The sequence below is a fragment of the Cibotium barometz genome, chromosome 51 (genome assembly GCF_041138505.1).
Source record: "Cibotium barometz isolate CiBa-2024 chromosome 51, ASM4113850v1, whole genome shotgun sequence".
Lineage (NCBI taxonomy): Eukaryota > Viridiplantae > Streptophyta > Polypodiopsida > Cyatheales > Cibotiaceae > Cibotium > Cibotium barometz.
Genome location: NC_141096.1, coordinates 12,506,875 through 12,522,274, shown reverse-complemented (window position 1 = coordinate 12,522,274; position 15,400 = coordinate 12,506,875).

Here is a 15,400-nt window from a genome sequence, read left to right as displayed (position 1 = left end):
GCATATCGTATATTCACATCCATACATCCACATCTATATGTGTACATTCACATCTACATGCATACATCTACATCTCTATGCATACATCCACATCCACATTCACATTCACCTCCATACATCTACATCTACATGCATACATCCACATCTCCATTCACATCTACATCTATACATCTACATCTACATGCATCCATCCACCTCCACATCCACATCTACATCTATACATCTACATCTACATGCATACATCCATATCTCCATTCCCATCTACATCTATACATCTACATCTACATGCATCCATCTAACTCCACATCCACATCTACATCTATACATCTACATCTACATGTATACATCCACCTCCACATCCACATCCGTATCTATACATCTACATCTACATGTATACATCCACATCCACATCTATACATCTACATCTACATGCATACATCTACATCTCCATTCACATCCACATATCCACATCTACATCCATACATCTATTTTCACATCCACATCTACATGCACATTCATGCATCCACACATCCACATCTCCATGCATAATAAAATTCTTTTAATTAATCTAGGATGATAGTTCCTAGAATATGGTAGGAAGTCCTCTTTTTATGCTTTGAATGAATTTATTTTATGCGTAATTTCTATAAAAATTTTGCCATAGCTCCGCTACTATGACTGATAAATCTCAATTTTTTTCTAAGGGATAAAGCTCATTATTAAAGAAATAATTAGAATGGTCTCTAATTGGATCATCAATCCATAATGGTCTCTAATTGGATCATTAAGAAAACAATTAGAATGGTCTCTAATTGGATCATCAATCCATAATGGTCTCTAATTGGATCATTAAGAAAACAATTAGAATGGTCTCTAATTGGATCATCAATCCATAATGGTCTCTAATTGGATCATTAAGAAAACAATTAGAATGGTCTCTAATTGGATCATCAATCCATAATGGTCTCTAATTGGATCATTAAGAAAACAATTAGAATGGTCTCTAATTGGGTCATCAATCCATAATGGATTGAATCATCAATGTGCATAAACTAAAAGCATAGCAAAAGCCATTAATTTGGCCTCAAGCATAGCTTAATCTTGGATTAAGGAAAAGCTTTATGAAAAGCTTCATTTGGATTGAGAAAGGGTCATGAGTATGACCATTTCTTGAGTGAGAGAGAGAAATTATAAAAACCATTAGAATTTAAATATAAGTGGAAATTAACTTCTATAGCATTTATTAAATTATGTAACTCTTCACTACTATTCACCAATTAACTTCAATAGCATTTAAAAAAACCATAACAATTAAACTTCTCAAGCTTGAGAGGGGTTGAGAAGAGAGAATCATTGAGAAATTATAGAAAAGATCAAAATTCAATATACTTACCTTATGATTTGCTTGATTCTTTATTCACGGTAGAGGCCCCCAACCAATCAATTGGTTTAGTATGTTGATGGAGCCACCAATGGGGATTGAAGAAAGAGAGAAGTATCAAAAACTAGTGAATTATTAAAGAATTCACAACTCTTGGCTTAGGTAGAGTAGAGTAACAATGCATAAGACACTATCTAATTTGGCTTAGGTGGAGTAGAGTAACAAAGCATAAGAGACTATCTAATTTGTCTTAGGTGGAGTAGAGTAACAAGGTATAAGACTCTATCTAATTTGGCTTAGGTGGAGTAGAGTAACAAGGCATAAGACTCTATCTAATTTGGCTTAGGTGGAGTAGAGTAACAAGGCATAAGACTCTATCTAATTTGGCTTAGGTGGAGTAGAGTAACAAGGCATAAGACTCTATCTAATTTGGCTTAGGTGGAGTAGAGTAACAAGGCATAAGACTCTATATAATTTGGCTTAGGTGGAGTAGAGTAACAAGGCATAAGACTCTATCTAATTTGGCTTAGGTGGAGTAGAGTAACAAGGCATAAGACTCTATATAATTTGGCTTAGGTGGAGTAGAGTAACAAGGCATAAGACTCTATCTAATTTGGCTTAGGTGGAGTAGAGTAACAAGGCATAAGACTCTATATCTTTTTCAACAAGGGAAGGCTTCTATTTATAGGAAATTTTGAGCTCCTAACCAAACAAACTGATTCTAGAATTTTCCAAGTCAGTTTGGTCACTTTTCGACTATTTTTAGGTCAGTTAAGTTAACTTTTTGGAACTAGACTTGAATTAGGAGAGAGGAGAGATAAAATATCTCAATTTTTATGAGTTTAAAACTCATTCAAGCATGTGAAATATGCACCTCCTTTAAAGAGCTCTCCTTCCTTACATATGTGTCATAGTTTTTTTTTTTAAACTAATAAACCTTGTACATTTTCAACTCTTCATCTTATGTGAAATATGCACCTCCTTTAAAGAACTCCCCTTCCTTACATATGTGTTTTTTTAAACTAATAAACCTTGTACATTTTCAACTCTTCATCTTATGTGAGCATTTAAGGGACTCCCCTTCCTTACATATGTGTCATAATAAAATCATTTAAGGGAAATATGCACCTCCTTTAAAGAACTCCCCTTCCTTACATATGTGTCATAATGGAATCATTTTAATATTGCTCATAGTTTTTTACTAATAAACCTTGTACATTTTCAACTCTTCATCTTATGTGAAATATGCACCTCCTTTAAAGAACTCCCCCTTCCTTACATAGGTGTTATAATGGAATCATTTTAATATTGCTCATAGTTTTTTTTACTAATAAACCTTGTACATTTTCAACTCTTCACCTCATGTGAGCATTTACTCATTTTTGGGTATTTTCTTTTTACAATTTGGATTTATCTCCTCCCTACACATGGATTGATGCTATTGGCCCATAGGAACCTTAATTGGACCATAGTCTAAAGATTTATGAAAATCTAGACCCTTAGGCTAAGGTTCTTTATACCTATTTCCAATTAATTCCAATTGCACATTGGAAAATTCTTTTTAAATTTCTGTTTCAGGGGAACTCATCTGAATTATAAGAGATATTTTTCTATCCAAAAATATTCAAAATCTGAATATTCTCTTTCTAGAATATTTTCTCTCTCTAGGTTAAAACAGCCACAAACAAGATCTCTTATATTTTAGAAAAGGAATTGATTACAGGGGAATATACTAGACATCAAAAAGGGGTTGGGGAGGAATCTTACATTCTACCCCACTTAAAAAATGCGAGATGTCCTCATCTCGCCAACTGGGATAATTTCGCAAGATGCACGAATATGAGACTTAGAGAAAAATTTTAATCAAGATTAACCACCAAGAAAAGTCTTAAAGAGAGCAAGATTCAAAATAAGAACAAGATTTAAACTTTATTCATTCTCGGAACTTATACAGTAAAGATAGAAGAACTCTTTATACTTCCATGAGCCCGTCCATCATATGGTCACAAAAGCAGTCCTCACAAGCTGCACAAGTATAGGGTAACTCATCTATGGGAATGATTCTGCTGGTTATTGCCGCACCTATCTCAGTGGTATGAGGTGATCTAACAAAAGGACCTCTGAGAGGCAAGCCAAAAACGGGGTAAAGGCATATCTTCTCATGAGGAAGAAAACATGCCAGTAAGAAGACCCGCTCAGAAAACCCAAGATGCCTTGATCTCATGACACAGTAGTATCGGGGACCCAAACCCAAAGCTTCAATAACCATGGCCAAGCGGACATTGTTACGAAAGTGTTGCTGACCCCAGGGTGTTACCCTAGTTATGTTTTGATAGGTCCGCCATTTGGTCTGCGCTACAGAAGTTCCTAGGTGAGGAAAAAGTGAGCGCTCATACTGTTCTATAAAGTCTTTCTTCACAGACTCTCTTGCGTCTTGAAGGTGAGAAATCATCAGGGATAAAACTAATTCCTGTTGCCAAGCCATGAAGGAGATTAAGAAAGAAAGGAGATTGATGGGAGTAAGATTACTGTGAGTTATAAGTAAAAGTTACGACTTATATAAAGGAAGGAGCTAGCGTAACCTAGAAGCCAACGGTAACTTGCCACTGAAGTTTTACTGTCTTTCCATGATTTGAGTTTGACACATTTTTCTATAGAAGGCATTAAGAATTTTGAGATGAGGAGATAAAAGAAACTTGTAGGCTAAGTCACCTACTTTCATTGAATTCAGATATAAGGATCACAATATCTGGGGGATAACTTCTTATACTCCCCAAGAGATAAAGAACTTCTTTTGGGCCGTACTCGAATGAAAACCAAAACCTTGGTATCCAAAACACCGATTCTCACTTCTAAACTCATTGTTCTAAATCCTTAAAACAGGCATGACTCCTGAGAAGTATTCTAGGAAAAGGGTCTTCCTTTTTTAAACAGAAATTTTCTTTTATTTTAGAGAGGGAATAATTATAAGATCAGAAAGGAAGATTCTTACTCCAGTATACCTCGAAGGTTGGGGAGGAATCTTACATTCTACCCCACTTAAAAAGTGCGAGATGTCCTCATCTCGCAAGGTAGAGGACAGCTCTTTTTCTTAAGATCCAATTTTATTCTGGGTTCCTTATATTCTGGTCAACCCAACAGAACACTGGGATAAATATCCCTTATATAGAACTCATCATTAAATAACAATTCATTCAGATCATATCATTCATATCTTTAACATGATAAAGGTCCATTAGACCGAAAAGTTTCCTTCGGAACATTCCTCCCCACGGAAATTTCAGTCAAGCAAGTTCTCAATTTGACATCCCTTAACTTGATCTACCGGTCAAGTATTAACAGTAGCAATCTGACAGCACAATCCACTAATCTCATAGTGATTTGCTGAATTCGTTATCATCATTCTAGTTATGAATATCATCACAGGGACTCGTCCCATTCCCCCTCACATTATATTTCAACTAATTTTTAAAAATCAACATTTTTCAATCAGCATTTTCAATCAGAATCCAAATCAATTCATCAATTCTCAAACAGAATTAAAAATCATATCAATCACATTCGAAATCATCATCTGGATAGCATTAACGCTTATAATTTCAAGTCTTAGATTTACTCGTATATACTGTCAGTAAAGAGCTGCAGTATACTCTCGGTATATACGCGTAGTCACGGCCCTTGGAATTATAAGGTAAATACTATCATGTCTAGGCCTCAAGCAAGTCAGGGATTCTATATAATTGCGATACTTCCATCTGAAGAACCGATTACCAAATTATGAATTTCAGTTTGAATATCAAATTGTATGAATTATATCACACAATTATAACCTTTTGTGTTTCTTGATAAATTTTTGACATATTTGTCTTCTCAGTTGATCTTTATTAACCAAAGGCTCTGATACCAACTGTAAGATCCCTGTTCCCACTGAGCAACGGATTCGGGGTACTGGCAGCGGAAGTAGCGCTTCTCACGCGGGACAGGGGTCCCACACTCGGGGCCTCGCCCACGGATATCCGGATAAGAGACTAATCCGTCGGTTATTCCAAAACCGAAACCGGAAAAACTTTCTTAACCGGAAGCACGGGCGATTCCACCAGGATAACTTTTTACTCTGACGTAGTCAAGATCATTTCTGATCGAGATGATCCAATTACATCTATAAGATACTTAGTCAGTTCAAGGAAGAAACTTGCACTTGGATCATTGCGATCAACGCTTTTTTCCCCATTCAAGAGGCACAGCCGTTGATTCCTATCCATAGAACAGTTACTGTCCGGGATTTTTTTTTTATTTTTATTTTATCGTAAAAACAAAAGTTTGAGTCTCGATTTACGGATCCATCAGTCCAGCCTAACCCCATCCAATCCCATGGGTTAGCCAACCGCCCAACCATTGTAGTGATGGGATCCAATTAAAAATTTGGTTAGGTTTTGTCCCGGGTACCAAGGAAAAGAGTTCCAAGGCCCCCTAGCCGGATATTCATGCAAAATAAAACTAGTCACACCACTCACACACCCAATATGAAATTGCCTTTTTCAACCAGATTCAACCAGTTTAAAACAATCCTTTAATAAAACCATAGTATCATTGATCACCATCTTCCAATTTATCCAATTGATTCTTAATTTCCCATCATTCCTTCATCAGAGTATCTATGGCATCATTGGCAACTAGAACGCTTAGGAGCCGTTTCGATAGTTCCTAGCCCATAATACTTGGCAATGTAATCACTTAACAAGATGGACTCTCGTTGAAGATCAGCAAGATCAACCAACAGATCCATATAAGGAGCCATGGACTCATCCATTGAAGACCAGCAAGGTCAATCAACCAGATCCATGCTCGATTTCAGAAAACAACTCCAACTCTGTTCCAATATCTTCCTCGACGCACGCGTGGGTATCCTAGGCAACCCAGAGCCCGAGCACCGTATGGTCAGCACCCTCTAGGATCCTTCGCAGGTAACCTAGCGCTTCACGCATAGGCCGCTTCCTTGGCCCCTCATCCACCGTACCGGAAGCTCACCATTTTAATCGCACCGAGGCTGGTCAAGACCTCGGCCGACCTTGCTACGCGAGACGTCCTTCATTGACTCCCCGTCAGCAATTGCAACTTTCTCATCACGACCTTAATCACAAGACGGTCAAAATGCTCCCCCCAGCATTCTTGACATAAAACAATCATTTACAAACAGCATTTACAAACAGTTTACAATACAATTTCTATTTTAACTTTCATTTTTCCACATTATCCCTCATCAATCTACATTACTTATTCCATATTCCATTTATATGTATACTCATCCCATCACATCATTTCTATCTCTTCACTTCAGATTCCCTCACATCGCATATCGTATATTCACATCCATACATCCACATCTATATGTGTACATTCACATCTACATGCATACATCTACATCTCTATGCATACATCCACATCCACATTCACATTCACCTCCATACATCTACATCTACATGCATACATCCACATCTCCATTCACATCTACATCTATACATCTACATCTACATGCATCCATCCACCTCCACATCCACATCTACATCTATACATCTACATCTACATGCATACATCCATATCTCCATTCCCATCTACATCTATACATCTACATCTACATGCATCCATCTACCTCCACATCCACATCTACATCTATACATCTACATCTACATGTATACATCCACCTCCACATCCACATCCGTATCTATACATCTACATCTACATGTATACATCCACATCCACATCTATACATCTACATCTACATGCATACATCTACATCTCCATTCACATCCACATATCCACATCTACATCCATACATCTATTTTCACATCCACATCTACATGCACATTCATGCATCCACACATCCACATCTCCATGCATAATAAAATTCTTTTAATTAATCTAGGATGATAGTTCCTAGAATATGGTAGGAAGTCCTCTTTTTATGCTTTGAATGAATTTATTTTATGCGTAATTTCTATAAAAATTTTGCCATAGCTCCGCTACTATGACTGATAAATCTCAATTTTTTTCTAAGGGATAAAGCTCATTATTAAAGAAATAATTAGAATGGTCTCTAATTGGATCATCAATCCATAATGGTCTCTAATTGGATCATTAAGAAAACAATTAGAATGGTCTCTAATTGGATCATCAATCCATAATGGTCTCTAATTGGATCATTAAGAAAACAATTAGAATGGTCTCTAATTGGATCATCAATCCATAATGGTCTCTAATTGGATCATTAAGAAAACAATTAGAATGGTCTCTAATTGGATCATCAATCCATAATGGTCTCTAATTGGATCATTAAGAAAACAATTAGAATGGTCTCTAATTGGGTCATCAATCCATAATGGATTGAATCATCAATGTGCATAAACTAAAAGCATAGCAAAAGCCATTAATTTGGCCTCAAGCATAGCTTAATCTTGGATTAAGGAAAAGCTTTATGAAAAGCTTCATTTGGATTGAGAAAGGGTCATGAGTATGACCATTTCTTGAGTGAGAGAGAGAAATTATAAAAACCATTAGAATTTAAATATAAGTGGAAATTAACTTCTATAGCATTTATTAAATTATGTAACTCTTCACTACTATTCACCAATTAACTTCAATAGCATTTAAAAAAACCATAACAATTAAACTTCTCAAGCTTGAGAGGGGTTGAGAAGAGAGAATCATTGAGAAATTATAGAAAAGATCAAAATTCAATATACTTACCTTATGATTTGCTTGATTCTTTATTCACGGTAGAGGCCCCCAACCAATCAATTGGTTTAGTATGTTGATGGAGCCACCAATGGGGATTGAAGAAAGAGAGAAGTATCAAAAACTAGTGAATTATTAAAGAATTCACAACTCTTGGCTTAGGTAGAGTAGAGTAACAATGCATAAGACACTATCTAATTTGGCTTAGGTGGAGTAGAGTAACAAAGCATAAGAGACTATCTAATTTGTCTTAGGTGGAGTAGAGTAACAAGGCATAAGACTCTATCTAATTTGGCTTAGGTGGAGTAGAGTAACAAGGCATAAGACTCTATCTAATTTGGCTTAGGTGGAGTAGAGTAACAAGGCATAAGACTCTATATAATTTGGCTTAGGTGGAGTAGAGTAACAAGGCATAAGACTCTATCTAATTTGGCTTAGGTGGAGTAGAGTAACAAGGCATAAGACTCTATCTAATTTGGCTTAGGTGGAGTAGAGTAACAAGGCATAAGACTCTATATAATTTGGCTTAGGTGGAGTAGAGTAACAAGGCATAAGACTCTATATAATTTGGCTTAGGTGGAGTAGAGTAACAAGGCATAAGACTCTATATCTTTTTCAACAAGGGAAGGCTTCTATTTATAGGAAATTTTGAGCTCCTAACCAAACAAACTGATTCTAGAATTTTCCAAGTCAGTTTGGTCACTTTTCGACTATTTTTAGGTCAGTTAAGTTAACTTTTTGGAACTAGACTTGAATTAGGAGAGAGGAGAGATAAAATATCTCAATTTTTATGAGTTTAAAACTCATTCAAGCATGTGAAATATGCACCTCCTTTAAAGAGCTCTCCTTCCTTACATATGTGTCATAGTTTTTTTTTTTACTAATAAACCTTGTACATTTTCAACTCTTCATCTTATGTGAAATATGCACCTCCTTTAAAGAACTCCCCTTCCTTACATATGTGTTTTTTTAAACTAATAAACCTTGTACATTTTCAACTCTTCATCTTATGTGAGCATTTAAGGGACTCCCCTTCCTTACATATGTGTCATAATAAAATCATTTAAGGGAAATATGCACCTCCTTTAAAGAACTCCCCTTCCTTACATATGTGTCATAATGGAATCATTTTAATATTGCTCATAGTTTTTTACTAATAAACCTTGTACATTTTCAACTCTTCATCTTATGTGAAATATGCACCTCCTTTAAAGAACTCCCCCTTCCTTACATAGGTGTTATAATGGAATCATTTTAATATTGCTCATAGTTTTTTTTACTAATAAACCTTGTACATTTTCAACTCTTCACCTCATGTGAGCATTTACTCATTTTTGGGTATTTTCTTTTTACAATTTGGATTTATCTCCTCCCTACACATGGATTGATGCTATTGGCCCATAGGAACCTTAATTGGACCATAGTCTAAAGATTTATGAAAATCTAGACCCTTAGGCTAAGGTTCTTTATACCTATTTCCAATTAATTCCAATTGCACATTGGAAAATTCTTTTTAAATTTCTGTTTCAGGGGAACTCATCTGAATTATAAGAGATATTTTTCTATCCAAAAATATTCAAAATCTGAATATTCTCTTTCTAGAATATTTTCTCTCTCTAGGTTAAAACAGCCACAAACAAGATCTCTTATATTTTAGAAAAGGAATTGATTACAGGGGAATATACTAGACATCAAAAAGGGGTTGGGGAGGAATCTTACACTTTTTTTCAATAAAAGACTTTACTTGTATCCATTGTTTTTTGTTGTAGCTCTTGCTACTACCGCACTCGAGGACATGCGCAAAATAGGAAGGGGGGAGTGTTGCATGACAAATGAAGATCAATGCAAGGATGCAACAAAAAAGACACTTAGGGCTCTTGTAAAGAATTCCAAGTTGTAGATGAATGTGGGAGAGGGCTTGACAATAATCCCACATGGGAACTTTTGGGAGTTCTAGAGTTTTTGTATAAAAGGTGGCCCATTTGAGAGCTAGAGAGGACTCTTTGGTCATTTGGTTGAGAGGCTCATAGAGAGAGCTTGCTCCATAGCTCCTTCTCATGTGCTCTCCCAAGGCTCTCCATCTCCATTCTTGCTTCAATCTTGTACTCTCTATTCTTTACATTTTCAATGATATGAGGTTATGGTCTACACACTTGCTAATCTAGATTTCTTAATGATGTTTTGATGCTAAAATCTGATTTGTAGAGTGCATGTGATGAAGCTTGTGCATGAAATGATGTGTAGTTGAGGCTTGTGTGATAGCTCTTTGCATGTTAGATTCTTTGCATAAGTTGCATTTTTATGCTTAAGTGTAGCCTAATCTTGATGCTTTGATTATGTTAGATTGATTGCTTGAGTGTTGAAGAAGGATTGAGTAGGACTAGAAGTCATTAGTGTGTGTTTAACTAATCTTCTCCCATTTGGGATAGCCTCTATGCGCTAACCGGGTTGCATTCACGGATTGACAAAGTGTGTGGGTTGGAGTGTAGCCTCCGCTATGCTATGATGTCCCAAACATATACATCTCAAACTCTAGGATTACTTTGAGGCTACTTTTGCTGTCTTCTCACAGTTTTCTCTGTGTAGAGATCCTGACAGAAACAGTAAATTATTTCGGCCATAACTCTCTGATAAAAACTCAGAATATGGTCATATAGCCAGTCAAAAGAACGGGAAGGCATTTGGTCTACAAGCTAACGCGGGCAGAATAGGCAAAAACATCTGTATATAGCCACAAACGCACCATCTTTAGAAACGCATTGTTTTTTTCACATTTTTAGTATGCATGGACTCTAAATATGTAAAAGTACTCTCAATATGACCTCTTATCACCTAAATTCGAGTTTCTATGTTTGGAGATACTTATCTTTTAATAGAACTATTCTTATGTTCTTATTTCTTTTAGGATTTTTGGAGCTAATATTTTTATTCAAACACTTTCCTAATGTTTCTAGCCTTGTTGTCTCACTCTTCTCTAATTACACTCTATTTCCTTATTGAAATCTAGCCTTGTTGTCTCACTCTTCTCTAATTACACTCTATTTCCTTATTGAAATCTATATTAAAAGAGACACATACATACATGGCTTGGGAGGGACCTTACAATCTCTCCTACTTAAAAGATTCGAGATGTCCTCATCTCACGAGCTGGGGTAGTATCTAAGTAAATCCTCCTGTCTCTTTCAAATTGGTGTCCCCACCACTAGGTAAAAATCTTCTTTTATCTAAACATTGTTCTTAAAGAGTCCTTTATTTCATGTGCTTGGCTCGTTTTGTTGTGCCTCCAAAAGGTCTTTATTATTCTAAAGTTAATTGGCCTTATTATCCTAATTTCATGCATCCATATACCTCTCAATGATATGAACCTTCAAATTCCTTATTCTATACCCCCATGTAGTATGGTACTTAACAAATTATCATGGAAAAAACGTAAGAAAATCAATCTTTTACGTAATCTAACCTATGATAGTAATTTCATAATCTTAGTATCATCTTGTAGAATACCTCTATTCATCATACACATTACTTCACATGAATCTTGCACCAATCCTCTTCTATTTACTCATAGAAATACTTATTGAATTCGGTTATCTTTAACCTTGCTATCCCTATTTCTTGACCTAATTTCTGCTCTAGCTCATGATTCCTTGTAGCCAGGGGTGGGCTTAACATTTCTCTTGAATTAGGAGATCTCTTCTTGATTAACATGGAAGGATTCATGTCCTTCTCGACACTTTCTATATAAAAAAAAACTTTATCATAGTCTCTGGTTATAATTATAGCTTCTAAAATAGAGGATGATTTTACATTCTCGATGAGGTTATTCAAAGGTAGATTAAGCTTCCAAATGAATTGATGGAGAAGAGTTACCTCATCTATCTCTGGAGCAAATCGGAGAAGTTTAACAAAAGTTTGGTGGTATTCTTTTAGGGTCTTCCTTTCTTGGGTTAGCTCCAAAAATTCATTCATTTTATCCTCTCAATATCCTGGAGGACAAAACCTTTCACGAAGATGTAATGTCATGGTATCTCATAAACTGATTCTAGCTCCAGTGGTGGTAATATTGACAACAGTGCTTCTAACTAATTCGGCATTTCTTACGATTTTTAGACGAGCAAGGGTGAACTGGCTTCTTTCATTGTATCCATGGAAAGCTCAAAACTATCAAATACTTATCATAGCACCACATCTGAAGACACTCTGGATTAATATATGTGAGATCTTCATTTTTTTGAGAATTACACATCTGGTGCCTTGGGATTGACACATCCAAAGATTATCAGGATTGACACATCTGAAGATTATCTGGTGCCTTGGGATTGACACATCCAAAGATTATCTGGTGCCTTGGGATTGACACATCTGAGATGATTAGTTTTCTAAAAATTACACATCTAGTATCTTGGGATTAACACATCTAAGAGCATGATCCTCTAGGAATTACACATCCGAGACCCATGTTTGTCTGAGATGGGTTCAAGATCTTGGATGATTGTCCTAGTAAAAAGCATCCAATGTGGATGGCATTCACACATCAACTATTCAAACCTTAATGGAGTTATAATCTTAATAATTTATAATATGCAAACTAATAAGATATATCTTGAAAATGTCTCTAAACAAAGTTTCGGTCTATCCTTCTATTCAGTCTCTCACTAGTTTCTTAATTTGATCACCCTATGTTTTTCCTCACAAAAGGTTTTCTCCCCAATCTTATTTCTCACATTTATTGTACAAATATCTTGCGTGTGCACCCCCAAGATACAAGCACAATTTCATAGGATGACTGTCTCAACATGTGAGGATATTCAAATCACTTCTATGGCCAGTAGAGATGATTGATTCGTCCTCATATGATAAACAATCACTTGTTTTAATCCCTTGATAGTTAACCTTTGAAAAACAAATCCTAGGAACTAAGATCGGCTCTGATACCACTTGTAAGGTTCCCCCCTTCCAAAAATAGGGGAAACACTTAAGATAGTCCACTAAGTCTTATCTTGGAGAAAATTTCCTACTCATCGACACCTTGACCATGCAGAGATTCAAGGATACGATTCATAGGTAAGACCTAGTTCTATCTCGTAGGGGGAGCATGGTCTTCTAAAAAAATCAAATCACCCATAAGGTAATTGATCATAATTTGGGCAACTACTAGTCTTTATTCCTAGAGATAACGCTTTTTTTCCCTCATCCATGCAAGGCACAGCCGCCGCTAGCCTAGTCATCTAGAATAGAATTGTCCAAGAACCTATTTATCTAACGTAGGGCTTTCACTTAATATGTTGGAAAGCTATTCGACTAATCGGGTCCACCCGTCCGTAGGATGGTGCCGTCGGGGAATTCCATGCTCCCACTTTCCACCCTACTCACGTGTCAATTTATTTTCTAATTAATCCTACCACACTGTTTGACATAAACAAACATGTTCCTTAATTAAGGCCCTTTTCACAAGGTTTATTAAAATAGCCTTTTTTCACAGTACAATAATGCCAAGACAAGATTTAAAAGAACAAAGTTTAAACATGAATCAATTTCATACAAGCCAAATCGGCTCTCTTATTCTTTTCCTTTATACCGCCGATGATCTAGAATTTGGCCTTCGAGCCTCCACATGCTGGGCAAAACCCTACGGGACCATACACCTCATCTTTGGCGAGGACTCAAGCCGGTCCTGTCGCCCTCTCAGGCTCCATCGCTTGATCCTCCCGCCTCTCAGAGGGATGTCTGCGCACTAGGGTGGGCTAATTCACCGCACTAGCCTGGGCCCTCAGAACTAGGCAGCATCACAATCACTCGCCTCAATCGGCAAACCTCATTCTCCCAATGGTATGAGGGATACCATGGGCCAACTCTGGGCCTTACTAACATCTCCGCCGTCCAGCTACACAAGCACAAGAACGGGGCAGCGTCTAGGCAGGGGGAAGTTGTATCTGTACCTTAATTTAACCAAGATAACAATCCATTTACTCACTAAACCATAGGACTAGGATCCATGTCACCTTCTTTAAGAAAACAATCCTTTTCACAAAGATCTTAGCCTTTCAACTTGAGATTGCGATAAGACATTCTTTATTAAGGCATATGCTATTGCTTAAAAGAATACAAACTTTAAATAGTAAATCAATCAAATAGATCACTATTAGCAATTAATAGAGAAGCGGGGGCCATACCTCAACCCCTAAGAATGATATATAATTGAAAAACAAAATATGTATATACCTTATAGAAATTTGTCGTTTATCGTTGTCTTTGCTGGTAGTTGACAAGAGCTTTAAAACTTGACATATGAGAATAGAGTCTTCTAATACCTTGTCTTTTGATTGAAATCATCCAATAATCTCCAAGCTTTATCTCCTCTTACTCATACTGTGACTCTTCTCTCTTTCTAAGGTCTATGGCGAAATAGCCTTCTTCTCTTATAGGGCTACGGGATACTATTCTTTCTCTAAAAGAAAAGCTATGGAGTTTTGGTCTCTTCCTCCGAAAGAGCATAGCAATCTAAGCTTCTTTTCTAAGATATTAGATAAGAATGAAGGGATATATACATCTCAAACTCTAGGATTACCTTGAGGCTACTTGCTGTCTTCTCACAGTTTTCTCTGTGTAGAGACCCTGACAGAAACAGCAAATTGTTTCGGCCATAACTCTCTGATAAAAACTCAAAATATGGTCATATAACCAGTCAGAATAATGGGAAGGCATCTGGTCTACAAGCCAGCGTAGGCAGAATAAGCAAAAACGTATGTATATAGCCACAAACGCACCATCTTTAGAAACGCGTTGTTTTTTTCACATTTTTAGTATGCATGGACTCTAAATATATAAAAGTGTTCTAAATATAACCTCTTATCACCTAAATTCGAATTTCTATGTTTGGAGATACTTATCTCTTAATAAAACGATTCTTATGATTTTATTTATTTTAGGATTTTGGAGCTAATATTTTTATTCTAACACTTTCCTAATGTTTCTAGCCTTGTTGTCTCACTCTTCTCTAATTACACTCTATTTCCTTATTGAAATCTAGCCTTGTTGTCTCACTCTTCTCTAATTACACTCTATTTCCTTATTGAAATCTATATTAAAAGAGACACATACATACATGGCTTGGGAGGGACCTTACAATCTCCCCCACTTAAAAGATTCGAGATGTCCTCATCTCGCGAGCTGGGATAGTATCTAAGTAAATCCTCCTGTCTCTTTCAAATTGGTGTCCCCACCACTAGGTAAAAATCTTCTTTTATCTAAACATTGTTCTTAAAGAGTCCTTTATTTCATGTGCTT